This window comes from Mus pahari, chromosome 22 (assembly GCF_900095145.1).
Source record: "Mus pahari chromosome 22, PAHARI_EIJ_v1.1, whole genome shotgun sequence".
In the NCBI taxonomy this organism is placed as follows: Eukaryota; Metazoa; Chordata; class Mammalia; order Rodentia; family Muridae; genus Mus; species Mus pahari.
In genome coordinates, this window is record NC_034611.1 from 8639185 (window position 1) to 8647613 (window position 8429).

The 8429-nt window shown below is 36.6% G+C and overlaps 1 protein-coding gene across 4 annotated transcripts in view; it reads left to right on the forward strand.

The window, feature by feature from the left end:
• Positions 1 to 8429, forward strand: part of Sntg1 (syntrophin gamma 1) — a 638621-nt gene that overhangs the window by 452700 nt on the left and 177492 nt on the right. The gene's annotated exons all lie outside the window — the stretch shown is intronic.

An 8429-nucleotide genomic window follows, 5' to 3' on the forward strand; every position in this document is an offset into this window, starting at 1 on the left:
CACAGACACACACACACACGCAGATCACAGCTACTCATTTGGTCACATAGGCTCTTGTCTATGGTTGGTTAATATCTCCTTCTGCCATTAAGCTCAGAGATGTGTTATTTATGTAGTTTGTGACATTCCAGTATGAGAGACATTTTCTAGGTCCTCCACAGGATGTGTAACAGGAACCACAGGGGATCTACTATTTTGTCATTGTTAAACTCCAGTATCCCTTTGTAACCAAAGGCTTTAGAGGAAGCCTGTCCTTCCCTGGTTGTAATGACTGCCTTTGACCATGTGTCTTTAGTTGACTTTAGTAGACCTCATGAGAATTCAGCTAGTTTTTTCGTGCCAGTATTTAAAATTCATTTGTATAGATAATCGTATATTTTCATCTACCAAATGAGATTTATGAACTGTGGACTAGAAAGGGATATATGGCAAAATTTTTAAAGGGCTTAGAGATTTTAAGTATTGTTTTGGATTGATTTGGCTTTCTATCATAATTTCATGTTGGATTTTTTTTAAACTTATTTTATTAGATATTTTCTTCATTTACTTGTTGGATGTTTTTAATCTTGTGATATTTTTTGACAGCGAGTTTTTTTCAGAATATACATAATTTGAAAAAATGTTCCACCTGCTTTTTGTTTTTGTTTTGTTGTTGTTTAACGTTGTTTTGTTTTCTCCTGAGACAGGGTTCTTTGTGTAGCCCTGTGTGTCCTGGAACTCTCTGTCTGGAACTCTCTGTAGACCAGACTGGCCTTGAACTTAAAGAGATCTACCTGCCTCTGCCCCCCAAGTGCTAGGACTAAAGGCATATACCAAAACTGCCCAGGCCCACATGTTTTTATAAAAGCCCAAGCAATATTCTTTTGATGCACAACTCTACATGTTTTGGCTTGAGCATATTCATTTATGAGTAGTTTTCATCCTCTTCATTATGAATGATGATTTCCCTCTATGGATTATAAAATATAGAGTGGCTGAGTTAGAGTCCTTTTTAATGTATATAAATGTATTCCTTTTAGCTTTTCTGAATTTACTCTATATATTTGATTTTAAGTTTTTAGACACAAGATGATTTGTAAATTTTTGTTTATTTTTGCAAAGCTTCTATGTATGTTTTCCTTCTTTCAAATATATTTTATTTATATTACAGTCATGTTAATAACAAGGTTGCTATCAATTCACATGCACCTGTATATTTCTCTTTTCTTTCAATAAATCTTAGTTTTCTAAAAATGTCTTTCCTTAGTTGCATGTGTTTGAATTTTTCTATGCTCTTTCGCTTTTTCCTAAAATAACAAATTTAATTTTTTAATTATTAAGTGTAGTTGCTTTGAATTTAACTAATGATATTTTTTATTATATCTACTCTACTGATATTTTCTCCACAAAATGCTATTTTGTGATTATATTGCTTCTCTTTTGAATTAATTGTGGTGTAACATTCAGTTTGAAGAAATGATATGTGCAAGTTGTTGTACCTTTAGCCATTTTTGTAATATAATTGCTTGTAAAAATATATTGTTGATTTCATACCTAGAAAATTGACTTTGATAACATTGGTATTTTATTATTATTTTGTGTGAGTATTTTATCTCTATGGATGGGTAGGCTTTGTCTGCCAATATTCCTAAACATCGCTCTCTTCCTATGGATCCACTGTGGCCTCATGACATTCTTACATCCCTTTGCCCCATTCCTTTTACTGTTTTTAAGCCACCACAGTTGCAAATCTGTTCTTCATCTCTATTATTTTATCATTTGGATGTTGTTGTGTTATTGGACTCATTTACAGTATAGCCTTATTGGATCAGATGTTGCTTAATATAATTTCCTAGAGATTGATCAAGGAAGCTTCATTTTTCAAATATTCATCCGCAAACCCCACTTTTTCCCTCTCAAAGTAGTTTGATTCATTTATTAAAATAATGACCATTTTAAGACCTTAGGTTATCGATTAACTTAATGTTAAATGATACAGATGGCATGAATAATGGCATAGACATTTGATAAATAGCAATTTCTTTGGAAAACAGCTAGGAGTTTTTTAACAGGCTCTTGAGTCATTCTGGCATCACTGTGCACATGTTCCTACTACAGGTTAGTGAGTTTACTAATTCTTGACATCATTGCCAGAGCCTGACTTTGTCCTTGTCTTATTCCAGGGGATGTAATGACATGCCTCCTGATATGCACATTTTAATGATGTGAACATCTTTTGATTATATTTGTCAACAGAACCTTCCACTTTGATGAAATGTCTAGTTTTGTCTTTGTTGCATTGTGTCTTTGCTAATTTGTTTGTTCTTGTACTTTACATCTGTGAATTCCATAGGTAACCAAGAAAAGTCCATTCACACAACAAATTAGGTGTAATAATCTATTTTATTTTCCCCTTAATTTTATAAGTAATTATTTGTTCTAATTGAGTTTTTATACCTTGAGCTGTTGAATACATCCTTTTATTGCTGTTTTTACTTGGACTAAACATCATACTAGTATGACTGTTTAGTGTAATATGATACATTAATTTTGTTTTTCTCTTCCGGAATTGTATATTCTCGTAATACTGAACACTGCTTTTCTTGTCTTTTCACTATTTTGTAAAACTGTAATGATTCATTTCAGATTTCTCAAGATATATAACTGCTTTCATAAATCTGTTTATTTAAGTATACCCTGTTTGTAATTATCTAATTTTTTCTTAATTGTTGTCTGGAAAATTTCTGCTTTAAGAGTTCTCCTGATATTTGCATTATGGCCTGTTTTTAAAATGGTCATTTGTTTCATTTATTTGTTTTATTTTTAAAATAGGCAGTTATCTTATATAAATGTTTTTATTAATTCTATCACAAAATTTCTCTCAAGAGAATTTTGTGTGAGTCCAAATGACTGTATAATTTTATTTTTGTAATATCTCTGCACAGCAATGAGTTTTAGCTACTAAATCAATTATACTTGTTAAGACAGTAGTCACAATGGGTTACAAATAAAACATTATTCATGATAGAGTTCTGCATCAATTCAGTTCCAAGAACTAACTTATCATCCATGTATTGACTCAGTAAAGACTAATTAAAAGCCTTCTTCCATGGAGCTCACAGACTACGCTGCAGAAATTATGGCTATTTCCTCTTTGAGGATGAAAACAAGTAACTGTGTACAATGACACAAAAATATTTGCTGTGGCATTTATAAACTTAAGATATCCATTTGTGGATATACATATTCATGTGCATATACATATACATCATAGACATACAAGTACAAATGCATATACTCGTGAACATGTATACACATATATACATATATGTACACACAAATATATGTATTTCAATAATGTAATGCTTCTAAAATTTAATAGCAAATCATGTTGTTTCCATGCCACTTACTGCCATGATATGAGCTAACATATCACAGTGTTTTTTTTTTTTTTTTTTTTTTTTTTTGGTCAGAGATAGATAACACTTATTTACTATGTGCTGAGCATCCTGATTCAGAATCTTTACATTCTGAAGCATGTCAGAATACCACATAGCACTGACAAGGGTGTTCCAAAGGGAAGCAGAGATTATTGAAACATTATATGATTTTTCCTCTCTTTCATCCTTATTGTCATTATATGAAAATATACATGCAAATAACCATGTGAATTTTAAAATGTAGCATTTATTTCTTTGGAGGGGCATAGGTAGAATCATGCCCAGAGCTTCACATCTACCAGGCAAGTGATATTTCTCCCCAGATTTAGCATATTTCAATGAGTTTTAATGAAGCAGAAATCCATCAATAACTTTTTTATTTGGCAGGAACACCATTCACTCAATTTTATTTAAACTCTCAAAGCTGGGAGTATTAAAGTTCATCAGAAAACTAGGAACAATGAAAAAAGTTCATCGATATATCTACTTTTAAAAATACAAAAATTATATTTTCATGCATAAATGCACACCATTTCATTCCTTTGTCTCAGTCACAAACTCTTGAGGCATGTTCTCCATTGAACTTGCTAGCCATGCAGACCAGAAAACTGGGTAGATTGTCTTTACTCTTCCCATCCTCAAATCGTAATTCTTTGTCTGTTCCATAGCTTTGTTCCAGATAATCTGATGATGCCTCTCCTTCCTCTCTGCTTCCACTCCCAGGAGACTATGTACTTCTGCTCTTATAGCCTTCTTTACTCATATTATCCCTCTGTTTCAGCCAACAACACCAAGAAACTCTGTCTCTTCCAACCCATTGGCCATCATATCCAGGGAACCAAATAAGCAATCCAGATTCTCCTCATTCACTCTCTGCTCTTATCCCCTGCCCTCTAGAAAATAACCTGATGAGGCTTCCTTTGACTCCCATCTTTCATCCCATGGCCACTTCAAAGATTCTCTTGGCAGACCTCGCTAGCCATCCTCCTGTGAACTCTCTCATCCCCACACTTTTCTGGTATGATCTTATTCCTTCGTGTCATTTCCTAATTAAGAGAAAAAAAATTCCACCAAATACCCCAAAGTGACCACACTTGACAGGGACCCAAAAGCATTCCCTACAAGGTAACCCACAATTATCACATTCTCCTAAGATCTAGAGATGGCAACAGAAACCAAGGAATGGAAAACCCATCAAAGATAAGACCTAATATTAACCCCTAGATGTAAAATCATCCCAAATCCATAGACTTAGACACCACCATAAAAAGAAAATTAATAACATCCAGGGTGATAAGTCTTCACTAGAGTCCAAAAACAGTAACACAGACAGCCTGAGAAATGTAATACAGCTGAAACAAACACCAAGTACAACAAAATAGCTATAATGGATATATTCAAGGATATTAAAGAGGAAATAAATAATCAACTCTATTAAAATGCTAACAAACAGCCAAAGAAAATTGTTCAAGACATGAAACTTGATATAGAACCATTAAATAAAAATTAAAACAGGTAAACTGGAAATAAAAAATTTAGAAGCTTTGCAATTTTATGAGGTTCCATTTGTTGATTCTTTATCTTACAACCCAAACCATTGGTGTTCTGTTCAGGAATTTATTCCCCAGGCCCATATGTTCGAGGCTCTTCCCCACTTTCTCCTCTATAAGTTTCAGTGTATCTGGTTTTATGTGGAGGTCCTTGATCCACTTGGACTTGAGCTTTGTACAAGGAGATAAAAATGAATTAATTTGCATTCTTCTACCTGTTGAGCCATCACCATTTGTTGAAAATGCTGCCTTTTCCCACTGGATGGTTATAGTTCCTCTGTCAAAGATGAAGTGACCATCGATGTATGAGTTCATTTTTTGGTCTTCAACTCTATTCCATTGATCTATATGCCTGTCACTGTACCAATACCATGCAGTTTTTATCACGATTATTCTGTAGTACAGCTTGAGTTCAGAGATGGTGATTCCACCAGAAGTTCTTTTATTGTTGAGAATAATTTTTGATGTCCTGGGATTTTTGTTATTCCAGATGAATTTAGAAATTGCCCTTTCTAACTCTGCAAAGAATTTGAGTTGGAATTTTGGTGGGGATTGCATTAAACCTTGTAAATTGCTTTCATCAAGATGGTCATTTTCAGTACATTACTCCTACTAATCCATGATCATGGGAGATCTTTCCAGCTTCTGAGATCTTTCTTTCTTTGGAGACATGAAGTATTTATCATACAGATCTTTCACTTGCTTAGTTAGAGTCACATCAAGGTAATTTATATTATTTGTGACTATTGTGAAGGGTGTTATTTCCTTAATTTCTTTCTCATCTTTTGTGTAGAGGAAGGTCACTAATTTGTTTGAGTTAATTTTACATCCAGCTACTTTGCTGTAGTTGTTGATCAGGTTTAGGAGTTCTCTGGTGGAATTTTTGGGATCACTTAAGTAAACTATCATATCATCTGAAAATAGTGATATTTTGACTTCTTCCTTTTCAGTTTGTATACTTTTGATGTCCTTTTGTTGTCTAATTGCTCTGGGATTGGACTTCAAATACTACATTGAATAGGTAGGAAGACAGTGGGCAGTCTTGTCTAGTCCCTGATTTTAGTGGGATTGCTTCAAGTTTCTCTCCATTTAGATACTGGCTACTGGTTTGCTGTATATTGCTTTTACTGTGTTTAAACTTCTGTAAGGCAAAGGACACTGTCAATAAGACAAAAAGGCAGCCAACAGATTGGGAAAAGATTTTTACCAACCCTAAAGCCAATAGAGGAATAATACTAAATATACACAAAGAACTCAAGCAGTTAGACTCCAGAGAACCAAATAACCGTATTAAAAAGTGGGGTATAGTGCTACACAAAGAATTCTCAACTGAGGAGTACCAAATGGCTGAGAATCACCTAAAAATGTTCAACATCCTTAGCCATTATGGAAATGCAAATCAAAACAAACTGAGATTCCACCTCACACCAGTCAGAATGACTAAGATCAAAAACTCAGGTGACAGCCGATGCTGTCGAGGATGTGGAGAAAGAGGAACATTCCTCCATTGCTGGTGGGATTGCAAGCCGGTATAACCATTCTGGAAATAAATTTTGTCAGTTCCTCAGAAAATTGGACATAGTACAACTTGAGAACCCAGCAATACCACTTCTGGGCACATACCCAGATGATGCTCCAACATGTAATAAGGACATATGCTCCACTATGTTCATAACAACCTTATTTATAATAGCCAGAAGCTGGAAAGAACCCAGATGTCCCTCAACAGAGTAATGGATACAGAAAATGTTGTACATTTACACAATGGAGAACTACATTATTAAAAACAATGAACTTATGAAATTCTTTGGCAAATATATGGATCTGGAGTATATCATTCTGAGTGTGGTAACACAATCATAAAATAGCTCTCATGATATGTACTTACTTATTAGTGGATATTAGCCCAGTACCTCAGAATACCCAAGATACAATTCATAAACCACATGAAACTCAAGAAGAAGGAAGACCAAAGTGTGAATATTTCGATCCTTCTTAGAAGGGGGAACAAAATACCCATGGGAGAAGTTACAGAAACAAAATTAGGAGCCGAGACTGAAGGAATGACCATCAAGAGTCTGCCCCACCTGGGATCCATCCCATATAAAATCATCAAACCCAGTCACTATTGTAGATGACAAGAAGTGTTTGCTGACAGCAGCCTGATATAGCTGTCTCCTGAGAGGCTCTGCCAGTGCCTGACAAATACAGAAGTGGATGGTCACAGTCACCTATTGGGCTGAGCACAGGGCCCCCAATGAAGAAGCTAGAGAAACTACCCAAGGAGCTGAGGGGTTTGTGACCCCATAGGAGGAACAACAATATGAGCTCACCAGTACCCCCAGAGCTCCCTGGAACTAAACCACCAACAAAAGAATACACTTGGTGGGACTCATGGCTCCAGTTGCATTTGTAACAAAGGAAGACAAAATTGACCATCAATGGGAGGAGAGGCCCTAGGTCCTGTGAAGGCTCTATGCCTCAGTATAGAGGAACGTCAGGTCCAGGAAGCAGGAGTGGGTAGTTCAGTGAGCAGGGGCAGGAGGAGGGAATGGAGGGCTTACAGAGGGGAATCAGAAAAGGTGATAACATCTGAAATGTAAATAAAGAAGTTATCTAATAAAAAGAAAAAAGAAAAAATAGAAGCTTGAACATTCACCTCAGATTCAGGCCTCATCAACAGAAAAAGAGATGTGAAGAGAGAATCTCAGGAATTAAAGACATGATAGAAGAAATGGATACAGAAAATTGACAAAATAGTCTTACAAATCTTGAGATAAGGTAAATACTTTAGCAAACATTTTAGTGATTTAAGTAGAACTTAAAAAGAGTGTGACTTCTTTGCTCTGGTGCACTGCCGGGGAGAGGGTGGATTGGAGAGGCATCACAGCTTCTGGGAAGGAGCCCATTTCTGGTTCCAGTTATCTGGCACCTTTCCCGCCCTAGGAGGGGTGTCTGCCCTGGAGCAGTCTCCTGGCCTGAACTGTCACCCTGTACCTTTCCTGCCAGAGGAGGGGTGCCCACCCGGGAGCAGTTTCCTGCCTTGAGCCAGAAGGAGAACCATCTTTGCTCCGGTCCACTGCCGGTTAGAGGGCAGCCTGGAGAAGGGACGCAACTTCTGGACTCCAGTGTGCGCTGGCAAGACTGTGGACCACAGAAGCTACACATCTTCAGGACAGACAGAAGCAACCTAACTTCTGGGACAGACTCTATTTAGGGTTCCAGAGATTTGGGCACATTCCTCGCCAGAGGAAAGGTGGCCATCAGTGAAGGCTCTGTCTGCCAGAGCAGGTGAGAGAGTCATATTGTGTCCAGAGACCCTCAGTGGCTAGATTGTTCAGGTGAGTGAATAATCTGCAGAGGCAACACATCCACTGGCACAGGCCCTGTTTTGGGCCTTCATCTTCAGCAAGGTGTCAGATCTGAACGCCAGCCCTCTGTGCACATTCCCTGCTAGAAG